Genomic DNA, 13,068 nt, shown 5'->3' on the forward strand with positions numbered 1-13,068 from the left:
CCCGAAATTCCGAAATCAATCTTTTTATATACGGGATCAACGTGATTTCGCGAGAGGAATGAATTGTGCACAATCCAAATACGCTTGCACGAACGGAATGAAAGTTATAGCCAAAAAAGAGGAAACAGTCTCAGTATATTTTCAGCTGTTGATCCTTTGTCATTCTTCGTGTTCATTTTGGATTTCTGAAGGACCCATCAGCCTCAAAAATTGTAGAAGCAGCGAAAATCAACGTATGAATAGCTTTCAAAAATTCCGTTCATGAATACAGAAGATTTGCGAAGGGTTCTCAAAGAAGTAAGGGAGTATATTACTACTATATTAGTGTTATAATATCACAGATCATTAGCTTGAAGCATCAGTTTATTTCGGATGCCTTAATTCTAGTACAAGTGTTCAAGTATCGGTGGGTGATAATTTGAATCGTCAACTAATATGATTAACGTGAATGGTAAATAGATATAAGGAAGAAAAAACTGATATTACATAAGACATTACGGTTATGTATGCAAAGAAAGGTGTACAGTGTATGTTGACGTAAACAGAATGCTGGAAAAATTGTACACGGTAGGTATGATCATGTATTGACTATAAATTGCTCAAGGTTTGATAGGCGGGAAAGTGCAACTAAAGTCTGCGGAGAATGAAATATCGTTATTAGTATTCTGATATCAACATTTGAGTAACCTTGACGTGTGACGTTGACATAAATGAAAAGATGTTAATAACCGTAGAGCAACTGAATTTCCTCACAGAGTCGTGGTTTGTTGGTCAACGATCAACGCATCCAAAGTTACAGCCGAATATCTAGAACATGTGTCTTCGACATTCTTCGGCAGGTGCTTTTTCCTTCGTAATTTCTCTCCTGTTGATCCCACGCTCTTTTCGCTGCGTTTTCTGAGTTCCCAGGGGTCCAATTAGTCAAGATAGGGTCATACAAAACGATTCTGAGACCCAAAATTTTTGGTCGAAAAATGAAGAAAAAGTAAGGCTAACCCCTTTGCATTTTTGGCGAAAATTTTCGCAATTCTGAGAAGTGCTGGAATAAAATAATTGTGGCACTATTCCGACGTAATTTTGAGAGAGAAATGGACTGGGCGCAGTCCCAATACGCTGCGATCAATGAATCAAAAGTTACAGCCAAAAAACGAGAAACTGTGTTTTCGACATTTTTCAGCAGGTGCTTTTTCCTTCGTAACTTCTCTCCTGTTGATCCCACGCTCTTTTCGCTGCGTTTTCTGAGTTCCCATGGGTCCAATTAGTCGAGATAGAGTCATACAAAACGATTCTGAGACCCAAAATTTTTGGTCGAAAAATGAAGAAAAAGTAAGGCTAACCCCTTTGCATTTTTTGCGAAAATTTTCGTGATTTTGAAAAGTGCTAAAATAAAATAATTGTTAAACTATTCCGACGTAATTTTGCGAGAGAAATCGATTGGGCGCAGTTCCAACACGCTGCGATCAACGCATCAAAAGTTACAGCCAAAAAACGAGAACCTGTGTTTTCGACATTTTTCAGCAGGTGCTTTTTCCTTCGTAACTTCTCTCCTGTTGATCCCACGCTCTTTTCGCTGCGTTTTCTGAGTTCCCAGGGGTCCAATCAGTCAGAATAGGGTCATACAAAACGGTTCTGAGACCCAAAATTTTTGGTCGAAAAATGAAGAAAAAGTAAGGCTAACCCCTTTGCATTTTTGGCGAAAATTTTCGCAATTCTGGAAAGTGCTAGAATGAAATAATTGTGGCACTATTCCGACGAAATTTTGCGAGAGAAATCGACTGGGCGCAGTTCCAATACGCTGCGATCAATGAATCAAAAGTTACAGCCAAAAAACGAGAACCTGTGTTTTTGACATTTTTCAGCAGGTGCTAATTCCTTCGTAACTCCTCTCCTGTTGATCCCACGCTCTTTTCGCTGCGTTTTCTGAGTTCCCAGGGGTCCAATTAGTCGAGATAGAGTCATACAAAACGATTCTGAGACCCAAAATTTTTGGTCGAAAAATGAAGAAAAAGTAAGGCTAACCCCTTTGCATTTTTTGCGAAAATTTTCGCGATTTTGAAAAGTGCTAAAATAAAATAATTGTTGAACTATTCCGACGTAATTTTGCGAGAGAAATCGATTGGGCGCAGTTCCAACACGCTGCGATCAACGCATCAAAAGTTACAGCCAAAAAACGAGAACCTGTGTTTTCGACATTTTTCAGCAGGTGCTTTTACCTTCGTAACTTCTCTCCTGTTGATCCCACGCTCTTTTCGCTGCGTTTTCTGAGTTCCCAGGGGTCCAATTAGTCAGAATAGGGTCATACAAAACGATTCTGAGACCCAAAGTTTTTGGTCGAAAAATGAAGGAAAAGTAAGGCTAACCCCTTTGCATTTTTGGCGAAAATTTTCGCAATTCTGAAAAAGTGCTGGAATAAAATAATTGTGGCACTATTCCGACGTAATTTTGAGAGAGAAATCGACTGGGCGCAGTCCCAATACGCTGCGATCAATGAATCAAAAGTTACAGCCAAAAAACGAGAACCTGTGTTTTCGACATTTTTCAGCAGGTGCTAATTCCTTCGTAACGCCTCTCCTGTTGATCCCACGCTCTTTTCGCTGCGTTTTCTGAGTTCCCAGGGGTCCAATTAGTCGAGATAGAGTCATACAAAACGAATCTGAGACCCAAAATTTTTGGTCGAAAAATGAAGAAAAAGTAAGGCTAACCCCTTTGCATTTTTTGCGAAAATTTTCGCGATTTTGAAAAGTGCTAAAATAAAATAATTGTTGAACTATTCCGACGTAATTTTGCGAGAGAAATCGATTGGGCGCAGTTCCAACACGCTGCGATCAACGCATCAAAAGTTACAGGCAAAAAACGAGAACCTGTGTTTTCGACATTTTTCAGCAGGTGCTTTTTCCTTCGTAACTTCTCTCCTGTTGATCCCACGCTCTTTTCGCTGCGTTTTCTGAGTTCCCAGGGGTCCAATTAGTCAGAATAGGGTCATACAAAACGACTCTGAGACCCTAAATTTTTGGTCGAAAAATGAAGAAAAAGTAAGGCTAACCCCTTTGCATTTTTTGCGAAAATTTTCGCGATTTTGAAAAGTGCTGAAATAAAATAATTGTTGAACTATTCCGACGTAATTTTGAGAGAGAAATCGATTGGGCGCAGTTCCAACACGCTGCGATCAACGCATCAGAAGTTAGAGCCGAAAAACGAGAACCTGTGTTTTCGACATTTTTCAGCAGGTGCTTTTTCCTTCGTAACTTCTCTCCTGTTGATCCCACGCTCTTTTCGCTGCGTTTTCTGAGTTCCCAGGGGTCCAATTAGTCGAGATAGGGTCATACAAAACGATTCTGAGACCCAAAATTTTTGGTCGAAAAATGAAGAAAAAGTAAGGCTAACCCCTTTGCATTTTTGGCGAAAATTTTCGCAATTCTGAAAAGTGCTGGAATAAAATAATTGTGGCACTATTCCGACGTAATTTTAAGAGAGAAATCGATTGTGCGCAGTTCCAACACGCTGCGATCAACGCATCAGAAGTTAGAGCCGAAAAACGAGAACCTGTGTTTTCGACATTTTTCAGCAGGTGCTTTTTCCTTCGTAACTTCTCTCCTGTTGATCCCACGCTCTTTTCGCTGCGTTTTCTGGGTTCCCAGGGGTCCAATTAGTCAGGATAGGGTCATACAAAACGATTCTGAGACCCAAAATTTTTGGTCGAAAAATGACGAAAAAGTAAGGCTAACCCCTTTGCATTTTTTGCGAAAATTTTCGCGATTTTGAAAAGTGCTGAAATAAAATAATTGTTGCACTATTCCGACGTGATTTTGCGAGAGAAATCGATTGGGCGCAGTTCCAACACGCTGCGATCAACGCATCAGAAGTTCGAGCCGAAAAACGAGAACCTGTGTTTTCGACATTTTTCAGCAGGTGCTTTTTCCTTCGTAACTTCTCTCCTGTTGATCCCACGCTCTTTTCGCTGCGTTTTCTGAGTTCCCAGGGGTCCAATTAGTCGAGATAGGGTCATACAAAACGATTCTGAGACCCAAAATTTTTGGTCGAAAAATGAAGAAAAAGTAAGGCTAACCCCTTTGCATTTTTGGCGAAAATTTTCGCAATTCTGAAAAGTGCTGGAATAAAATAATTGTGGCACTATTCCGACGTAATTTTGAGAGAGAAATCGATTGTGCGCAGTTCCAACACGCTGCGATCAACGCATCAGAAGTTAGAGCCGAAAAACGAGAACCTGTGTTTTCGACATTTTTCAGCAGGTGCTTTTACCTTCGTAACTTCTCTCCTGTTGATCCCACGCTCTTTTCGCTGCGTTTTCTGAGTTCCCAGGGGTCCAATTAGTCAGAATAGGGTCATACAAAACGATTCTGAGACCCAAAGTTTTTGGTCGAAAAATGAAGGAAAAGTAAGGCTAACCCCTTTGCATTTTTGGCGAAAATTTTCGCAATTCTGAAAAAGTGCTGGAATAAAATAATTGTTGAACTATTCCGACGTAATTTTGCGAGAGAAATCGATTGGGCGCAGTTCCAACACGCTGCGATCAACGCATCAAAAGTTACAGCCAAAAAACGAGAACCTGTGTTTTCGACATTTTTCAGCAGGTGCTTTTACCTTCGTAACTTCTCTCCTGTTGATCCCACGCTCTTTTCGCTGCGTTTTCTGAGTTCCCAGGGGTCCAATTAGTCAGAATAGGGTCATACAAAACGATTCTGAGACCCAAAGTTTTTGGTCGAAAAATGACGGAAAAGTAAGGCTAACCCCTTTGCATTTTTGGCGAAAATTTTCGCAATTCTGAAAAAGTGCTGGAATAAAATAATTGTGGCACTATTCCGACGTAATTTTGAGAGAGAAATCGATTGGGCGCAGTTCCAACACGCTGCGATCAACGCATCAAAAGTTACAGCCAAAAAACGAGAACCTGTGTTTTCGACATTTTTCAGCAGGTGCTTTTACCTTCGTAACTTCTCTCCTGTTGATCCCACGCTCTTTTCGCTGCGTTTTCTGGGTTCCCAGGGGTCCAATTAGTCAGGATAGGGTCATACAAAACGATTCTGAGACTTAAAATTTTTGGTCGAAAAATGACGAAAAAGTAAGGCTAACCCCTTTGCATTTTTTGCGAAAATTTTCGCGATTTTGAAAAGTGCTGAAATAAAATAATTGTTGCACTATTCCGACGTGATTTTGCGAGAGAAATCGACTGGGCGCAGTCCCAATACGCTGCGATCAATGAATCAAAAGTTGCAGCCAAAAAACGAGAACCTGTGTTTTCGACATTTTTCAGCAGGTGCTTTTTCCTTCGTAACTCCTCTCCTGTTGATCCCACGCTCTTTTCGCTGCGTTTTCTGAGTTCCCAGGGGTCCAATTAGTCGAGATAGGGTCATACAAAACGATTCTGAGACCCAAAATTTTTGGTCGAAAAATGAAGAAAAAGTAAGGCTAACCCCTTTGCATTTTTGGCGAAAATTTGCGCAATTCTGAAAAGTGCTGGAATAAAATAATTGTGGCACTATTTCGACGTAATTTTGAGAGAGAAATCGATTGGGCGCAGTTCCAACACGCTGCGATCAACGCATCAGAAGTTAGAGCCGAAAAACGAGAACCTGTGTTTTCGACATTTTTCAGCAGGTGCTTTTTCCTTCGTAACTTCTCTCCTGTTGATCCCACGCTCTTTTCGCTGCGTTTTCTGGGTTCCCAGGGGTCCAATTAGTCAGAATAGGGTCATACAGAACGATTCTGAGTCCCAAAATTTTTGGTCGAAAAATGAAGAAAAAGTAAGGCTAACCCCTTTGCATTTTTTGCGAAAATTTTCGCGATTTTGAAAAGTGCTGAAATAAAATAATTGTTGAACTATTCCGACGTAATTTTGAGAGAGAAATCGATTGGGCGCAGTTCCAACACGCTGCGATCAACGCATCAGAAGTTAGAGCCAAAAAACGAGAACCTGTGTTTTCGACATTTTTCAGCAGGTGCTTTTTCCTTCGTAACTTCTCTCCTGTTGATCCCACGCTCTTTTCGCTGCGTTTTCTGAGTTCCCAGGGGTCCAATTAGTCGAGATAGGGTCATACAAAACGATTCTGAGACCCAAAATTTTTGGTCGAAAAATGAAGAAAAAGTAAGGCTAACCCCTTTGCATTTTTGGCGAAAATTTTCGCAATTCTGAAAAGTGCTGGAATAAAATAATTGTGGCACTATTCCGACGTAATTTTAGGAGAGAAATCGATTGTGCGCAGTTCCAACACGCTGCGATCAACGCATCAGAAGTTAGAGCCGAAAAACGAGAACCTGTGTTTTCGACATTTTTCAGCAGGTGCTTTTTCCTTCGTAACTTCTCTCCTGTTGATCCCACGCTCTTTTCGCTGCGTTTTCTGGGTTCCCAGGGGTCCAATTAGTCAGGATAGGGTCATACAAAACGATTCTGAGACCCAAAATTTTTGGTCGAAAAATGAAGAAAAAGTAAGGCTAACCCCTTTGCATTTTTGGCGAAAATTTTCGCAATTCTGAAAAGTGCTGGATTAAAATAATTGTGGCACTATTCCGACGTAATTTTAAGAGAGAAATCGATTGTGCGCAGTTCCAACACGCTGCGATCAACGCATCAGAAGTTAGAGCCGAAAAACGAGAACCTGTGTTTTCGACATTTTTCAGCAGGTGCTAATTCCTTCGTAACTCCTCTCCTGTTGATCCCACGCTCTTTTCGCTGCGTTTTCTGGGTTCCCAGGGGTCCAATTAGTCAGGATAGGGTCATACAAAACGATTCTGAGACCCAAAATTTTTGGTCGAAAAATGACGAAAAAGTAAGGCTAACCCCTTTGCATTTTTTGCGAAAATTTTCGCGATTTTGAAAAGTGCTGAAATAAAATAATTGTTGAACTATTCCGACGTGATTTTGCGAGAGAAATCGACTGGGCGCAGTCTCAATACGCTGCGATCAATGAATCAAAAGTTACAGCCAAAAAACGAGAACCTGTGTTTTCGACATTTTTCAGCAGGTGCTTTTTCCTTCGTAACTTCTCTCCTGTTGATCCCACGCTCTTTTCGCTGCGTTTTCTGGGTTCCCAGGGGTCCAATTAGTCAGGATAGGGTCATACAAAACGATTCTGAGACTTAAAATTTTTGGTCGAAAAATGACGAAAAAGTAAGGCTAACCCCTTTGCATTTTTTGAGAAAATTTTCGCGATTTTGAAAAGTGCTGAAATAAAATAATTGTTGCACTATTCCGACGTGATTTTGCGAGAGAAATCGACTGGGCGCAGTCCCAATACGCTGCGATCAATGAATCAAAAGTTACAGCCAAAAAACGAGAACCTGTGTTTTCGACATTTTTCAGCAGGTGCTTTTTCCTTCGTAACTCCTCTCCTGTTGATCCCACGCTCTTTTCGCTGCGTTTTCTGAGTTCCCAGGGGTCCAATTAGTCGAGATAGGGTCATACAAAACGGTTCTGAGACCCAAAATTTTTGGTCGAAAAATGAAGAAAAAGTAAGGCTAACCCCTTTGCATTTTTGGCGAAAATTTTCGCAATTCTGAAAAGTGCTGGAATAAAATAATTGTGGCACTATTTCGACGTAATTTTGAGAGAGAAATCGATTGGGCGCAGTTCCAACACGCTGCGATCAACGCATCAGAAGTTAGAGCCGAAAAACGAGAACCTGTGTTTTCGACATTTTTCAGCAGGTGCTTTTTCCTTCGTAACTTCTCTCCTGTTGATCCCACGCTCTTTTCGCTGCGTTTTCTGGGTTCCCAGGGGTCCAATTAGTCAGGATAGGGTCATACAAAACGATTCTGAGACCCAAAATTTTTGGTCGAAAAATGAAGAAAAAGTAAGGCTAACCCCTTTGCATTTTTGGCGAAAATTTTCGCAATTCTGAAAAGTGCTGGATTAAAATAATTGTGGCACTATTCCGACGTAATTTTAAGAGAGAAATCGATTGTGCGCAGTTCCAACACGCTGCGATCAACGCATCAGAAGTTAGAGCCGAAAAACGAGAACCTGTGTTTTCGACATTTTTCAGCAGGTGCTAATTCCTTCGTAACTCCTCTCCTGTTGATCCCACGCTCTTTTCGCTGCGTTTTCTGGGTTCCCAGGGGTCCAATTAGTCAGGATAGGGTCATACAAAACGATTCTGAGACCCAAAATTTTTGGTCGAAAAATGACGAAAAAGTAAGGCTAACCCCTTTGCATTTTTTGCGAAAATTTTCGCGATTTTGAAAAGTGCTGAAATAAAATAATTGTTGAACTATTCCGACGTGATTTTGCGAGAGAAATCGACTGGGCGCAGTCTCAATACGCTGCGATCAATGAATCAAAAGTTACAGCCAAAAAACGAGAACCTGTGTTTTCGACATTTTTCAGCAGGTGCTTTTTCCTTCGTAACTTCTCTCCTGTTGATCCCACGCTCTTTTCGCTGCGTTTTCTGGGTTCCCAGGGGTCCAATTAGTCAGGATAGGGTCATACAAAACGATTCTGAGACTTAAAATTTTTGGTCGAAAAATGACGAAAAAGTAAGGCTAACCCCTTTGCATTTTTTGAGAAAATTTTCGCGATTTTGAAAAGTGCTGAAATAAAATAATTGTTGCACTATTCCGACGTGATTTTGCGAGAGAAATCGACTGGGCGCAGTCCCAATACGCTGCGATCAATGAATCAAAAGTTACAGCCAAAAAACGAGAACCTGTGTTTTCGACATTTTTCAGCAGGTGCTTTTTCCTTCGTAACTCCTCTCCTGTTGATCCCACGCTCTTTTCGCTGCGTTTTCTGAGTTCCCAGGGGTCCAATTAGTCGAGATAGGGTCATACAAAACGGTTCTGAGACCCAAAATTTTTGGTCGAAAAATGAAGAAAAAGTAAGGCTAACCCCTTTGCATTTTTGGCGAAAATTTTCGCAATTCTGAAAAGTGCTGGAATAAAATAATTGTGGCACTATTTCGACGTAATTTTGAGAGAGAAATCGATTGGGCGCAGTTCCAACACGCTGCGATCAACGCATCAGAAGTTAGAGCCGAAAAACGAGAACCTGTGTTTTCGACATTTTTCAGCAGGTGCTTTTTCCTTCGTAACTTCTCTCCTGTTGATCCCACGCTCTTTTCGCTGCGTTTTCTGGGTTCCCAGGGGTCCAATTAGTCAGAATAGGGTCATACAGAACGATTCTGAGTCCCAAAATTTTTGGTCGAAAAATGAAGAAAAAGTAAGGCTAACCCCTTTGCATTTTTTGCGAAAATTTTCGCGATTTTGAAAAGTGCTGGAATAGAATAATTGTTGAACTATTCCGACGTAATCTTGAGAGAGAAATCGATTGGGCGCAGTTCCAACACGCTGCGATCAACGCATCAGAAGTTAGAGCCGAAAAACGAGAACCTGTGTTTTCGACATTTTTCAGCAGGTGCTTTTTCCTTCGTAACTTCTCTCCTGTTGATCCCACGCTCTTTTCGCTGCGTTTTCTGAGTTCCCAGGGGTCCAATTAGTCGAGATAGGGTCATACAAAACGATTCTGAGACCCCAAATTTTTGGTCGAAAAATGAAGAAAAAGTAAGGCTAACCCCTTTGCATTTTTGGCGAAAATTTTCGCAATTCTGAAAAGTGCTGGAATAAAATAATTGTGGCACTATTCCGACGTAATTTTAAGAGAGAAATCGATTGTGCGCAGTTCCAACACGCTGCGATCAACGCATCAGAAGTTAGAGCCGAAAAACGAGAACCTGTGTTTTCGACATTTTTCAGCAGGTGCTTTTTCCTTCGTAACTTCTCTCCTGTTGATCCCACGCTCTTTTCGCTGCGTTTTCTGGGTTCCCAGGGGTCCAATTAGTCAGGATAGGGTCATACAAAACGATTCTGAGACCCAAAATTTTTGGTCGAAAAATGACGAAAAAGTAAGGCTAACCCCTTTGCATTTTTTGCGAAAATTTTCGCGATTTTGAAAAGTGCTGAAATAAAATAATTGTTGCACTATTCCGACGTGATTTTGCGAGAGAAATCGATTGGGCGCAGTTCCAACACGCTGCGATCAACGCATCAGAAGTTCGAGCCGAAAAACGAGAACCTGTGTTTTCGACGTTTTTCAGCAGGTGCTTTTTCCTTCGTAACTTCTCTCCTGTTGATCCCACGCTCTTTTCGCTGCGTTTTCTGAGTTCCCAGGGGTCCAATTAGTCGAGATAGGGTCATACAAAACGATTCTGAGACCCAAAATTTTTGGTCGAAAAATGAAGAAAAAGTAAGGCTAACCCCTTTGCAGTTTTGGCGAAAATTTTCGCAATTCTGAAAAGTGCTGGAATAAAATAATTGTGGCACTATTCCGACGTAATTTTAAGAGAGAAATCGATTGTGCGCAGTTCCAACACGCTGCGATCAACGCATCAGAAGTTAGAGCCGAAAAACGAGAACCTGTGTTTTCGACATTTTTCAGCAGGTGCTTTTTCCTTCGTAACTCCTCTCCTGTTGATCCCACGCTCTTTTCGCTGCGTTTTCTGAGTTCCCAGGGGTCCAATTAGTCGAGATAGGGTCATACAAAACGATTCTGAGACCCAAAATTTTTGGTCGAAAAATGAAGAAAAAGTAAGGCTAACCCCTTTGCATTTTTGGCGAAAATTTTCGCAATTCTGAAAAGTGCTGGAATAAAATAATTGTGGCACTATTCCGACGTAATTTTGAGAGAGAAATCGATTGGGCGCAGTTCCAACACGCTGCGATCAACGCATCAGAAGTTAGAGCCGAAAAACGAGAACCTGTGTTTTCGACATTTTTCAGCAGGTGCTTTTTCCTTCGTAACTCCTCTCCTGTTGATCCCACGCTCTTTTCGCTGCGTGTTCTGAGTTCCCAGGGGTCCAATTAGTCGAGATAGGGTCATACAAAACGATTCCGAGTCCCAAAATTTTTGGTCGAAAAATGAAGAAAAAGTAAGGCTAACCCCTTTGCATTTTTTGCGAAAATTTTCGCGATTTTGAAAAGTGCTAAAATAAAATAATTGTTGAACTATTCCGAAGTAATTTTGCGAGAGAAATCGATTGGGCGCAGTTCCAACACGCTGCGATCAACGCATCAAAAGTTACAGCCAAAAAACGAGAACCTGTGTTTTCGACATTTTTCAGCAGGTGCTTTTACCTTCGTAACTTCTCTCCTGTTGATCCCACGCTCTTTTCGCTGCGTTTTCTGAGTTCCCAGGGGTCCAATTAGTCAGAATAGGGTCATACAAAACGATTCTGAGACCCAAAGTTTTTGGTCGAAAAATGACGGAAAAGTAAGGCTAACCCCTTTGCATTTTTGGCGAAAATTTTCGCAATTCTGAAAAAGTGCTGGAATAAAATAATTGTGGCACTATTCCGACGTAATTTTGAGAGAGAAATCGATTGGGCGCAGTTCCAACACGCTGCGATCAACGCATCAAAAGTGACAGCCAAAAAACGAGAACCTGTGTTTTCGACATTTTTCAGCAGGTGCTTTTTCCTTCGTAACTCCTCTCCTGTTGATCCCACGCTCTTTTCGCTGCGTTTTCTGAGTTCCCAGGGGTCCAATTAGTCGAGATAGGGTCATACAAAACGATTCTGAGACCCAAAATTTTTGGTCGAAAAATGAAGAAAAAGTAAGGCTAACCCCTTTGCATTTTTGGCGAAAATTTTCGCAATTCTGAAAAGTGCTGGAATAAAATAATTGTGGCACTATTCCGACGTAATTTTGAGAGAGAAATCGATTGGGCGCAGTTCCAACACGCTGCGATCAACGCATCAGAAGTTAGAGCCGAAAAACGAGAACCTGTGTTTTCGACATTTTTCAGCAGGTGCTTTTTCCTTCGTAACTCCTCTCCTGTTGATCCCACGCTCTTTTCGCTGCGTGTTCTGAGTTCCCAGGGGTCCAATTAGTCGAGATAGGGTCATACAAAACGATTCTGAGTCCCAAAATTTTTGGTCGAAAAATGAAGAAAAAGTAAGGCTAACCCCTTTGCATTTTTTGCGAAAATTTTCGCGATTTTGAAAAGTGCTGAAATAAAATAATTGTTGAACTATTCCGACGTAATTTTGCGAGAGAAATCGATTGGGCGCAGTTCCAACACGCTGCGATCAACGCATCAAAAGTTACAGCCAAAAAACGAGAACCTGTGTTTTCGACATTTTTCAGCAGGTGCTTTTTCCTTCGTAACTCCTCTCCTGTTGATCCCACGCTCTTTTCGCTGCGTTTTCTGAGGTCCCAGGGGTCCAATTAGTCGAGATAGGGTCATACAAAACGATTCTGAGACCCAAAGCTTTTGGTCGAAAAATGAAGAAAAAGTAAGGCTAACCCCTTTGCATTTTTGGCGAAAATTCTCGCAATTCTGAAAAGTGCTGGAATAAAATAATTGTGGCACTATTCCGACGTAATTTTGAGAGAGAAATCGATTGGGCGCAGTTCCAACACGCTGCGATCAACGCATCAGAAGTTAGAGCCGAAAAACGAGAACCTGTGTTTTCGACATTTTTCAGCAGGTGCTTTTTCCTTCGTAACTTCTCTCCTGTTGATCCCACGCTCTTTTCGCTGCGTTTTCTGGGTTCCCAGGGGTCCAATTAGTCAGGATAGGGTCATACAAAACGATTCTGAGACCCAAAATTTTTGGTCGAAAAATGAAGAAAAAGTAAGGCTAACCCCTTTGCATTTTTGGCGAAAATTTTCGCAATTCTGAAAAGTGCTGGATTAAAATAATTGTGGCACTATTCCGACGTAATTTTAAGAGAGAAATCGATTGTGCGCAGTTCCAACACGCTGCGATCAACGCATCAGAAGTTAGAGCCGAAAAACGAGAACCTGTGTTTTCGACATTTTTCAGCAGGTGCTAATTCCTTCGTAACTCCTCTCCTGTTGATCCCACGCTCTTTTCGCTGCGTTTTCTGGGTTCCCAGGGGTCCAATTAGTCAGGATAGGGTCATACAAAACGATTCTGAGACCCAAAATTTTTGGTCGAAAAATGACGAAAAAGTAAGGCTAACCCCTTTGCATTTTTTGCGAAAATTTTCGCGATTTTGAAAAGTGCTGAAATAAAATAATTGTTGAACTATTCCGACGTGATTTTGCGAGAGAAATCGACTGGGCGCAGTCTCAATACGCTGCGATCAATGAATC

The sequence above is a fragment of the Neodiprion lecontei genome, chromosome 7, assembly GCF_021901455.1.
Source record: "Neodiprion lecontei isolate iyNeoLeco1 chromosome 7, iyNeoLeco1.1, whole genome shotgun sequence".
In the NCBI taxonomy this organism is placed as follows: Eukaryota; Metazoa; Arthropoda; class Insecta; order Hymenoptera; family Diprionidae; genus Neodiprion; species Neodiprion lecontei.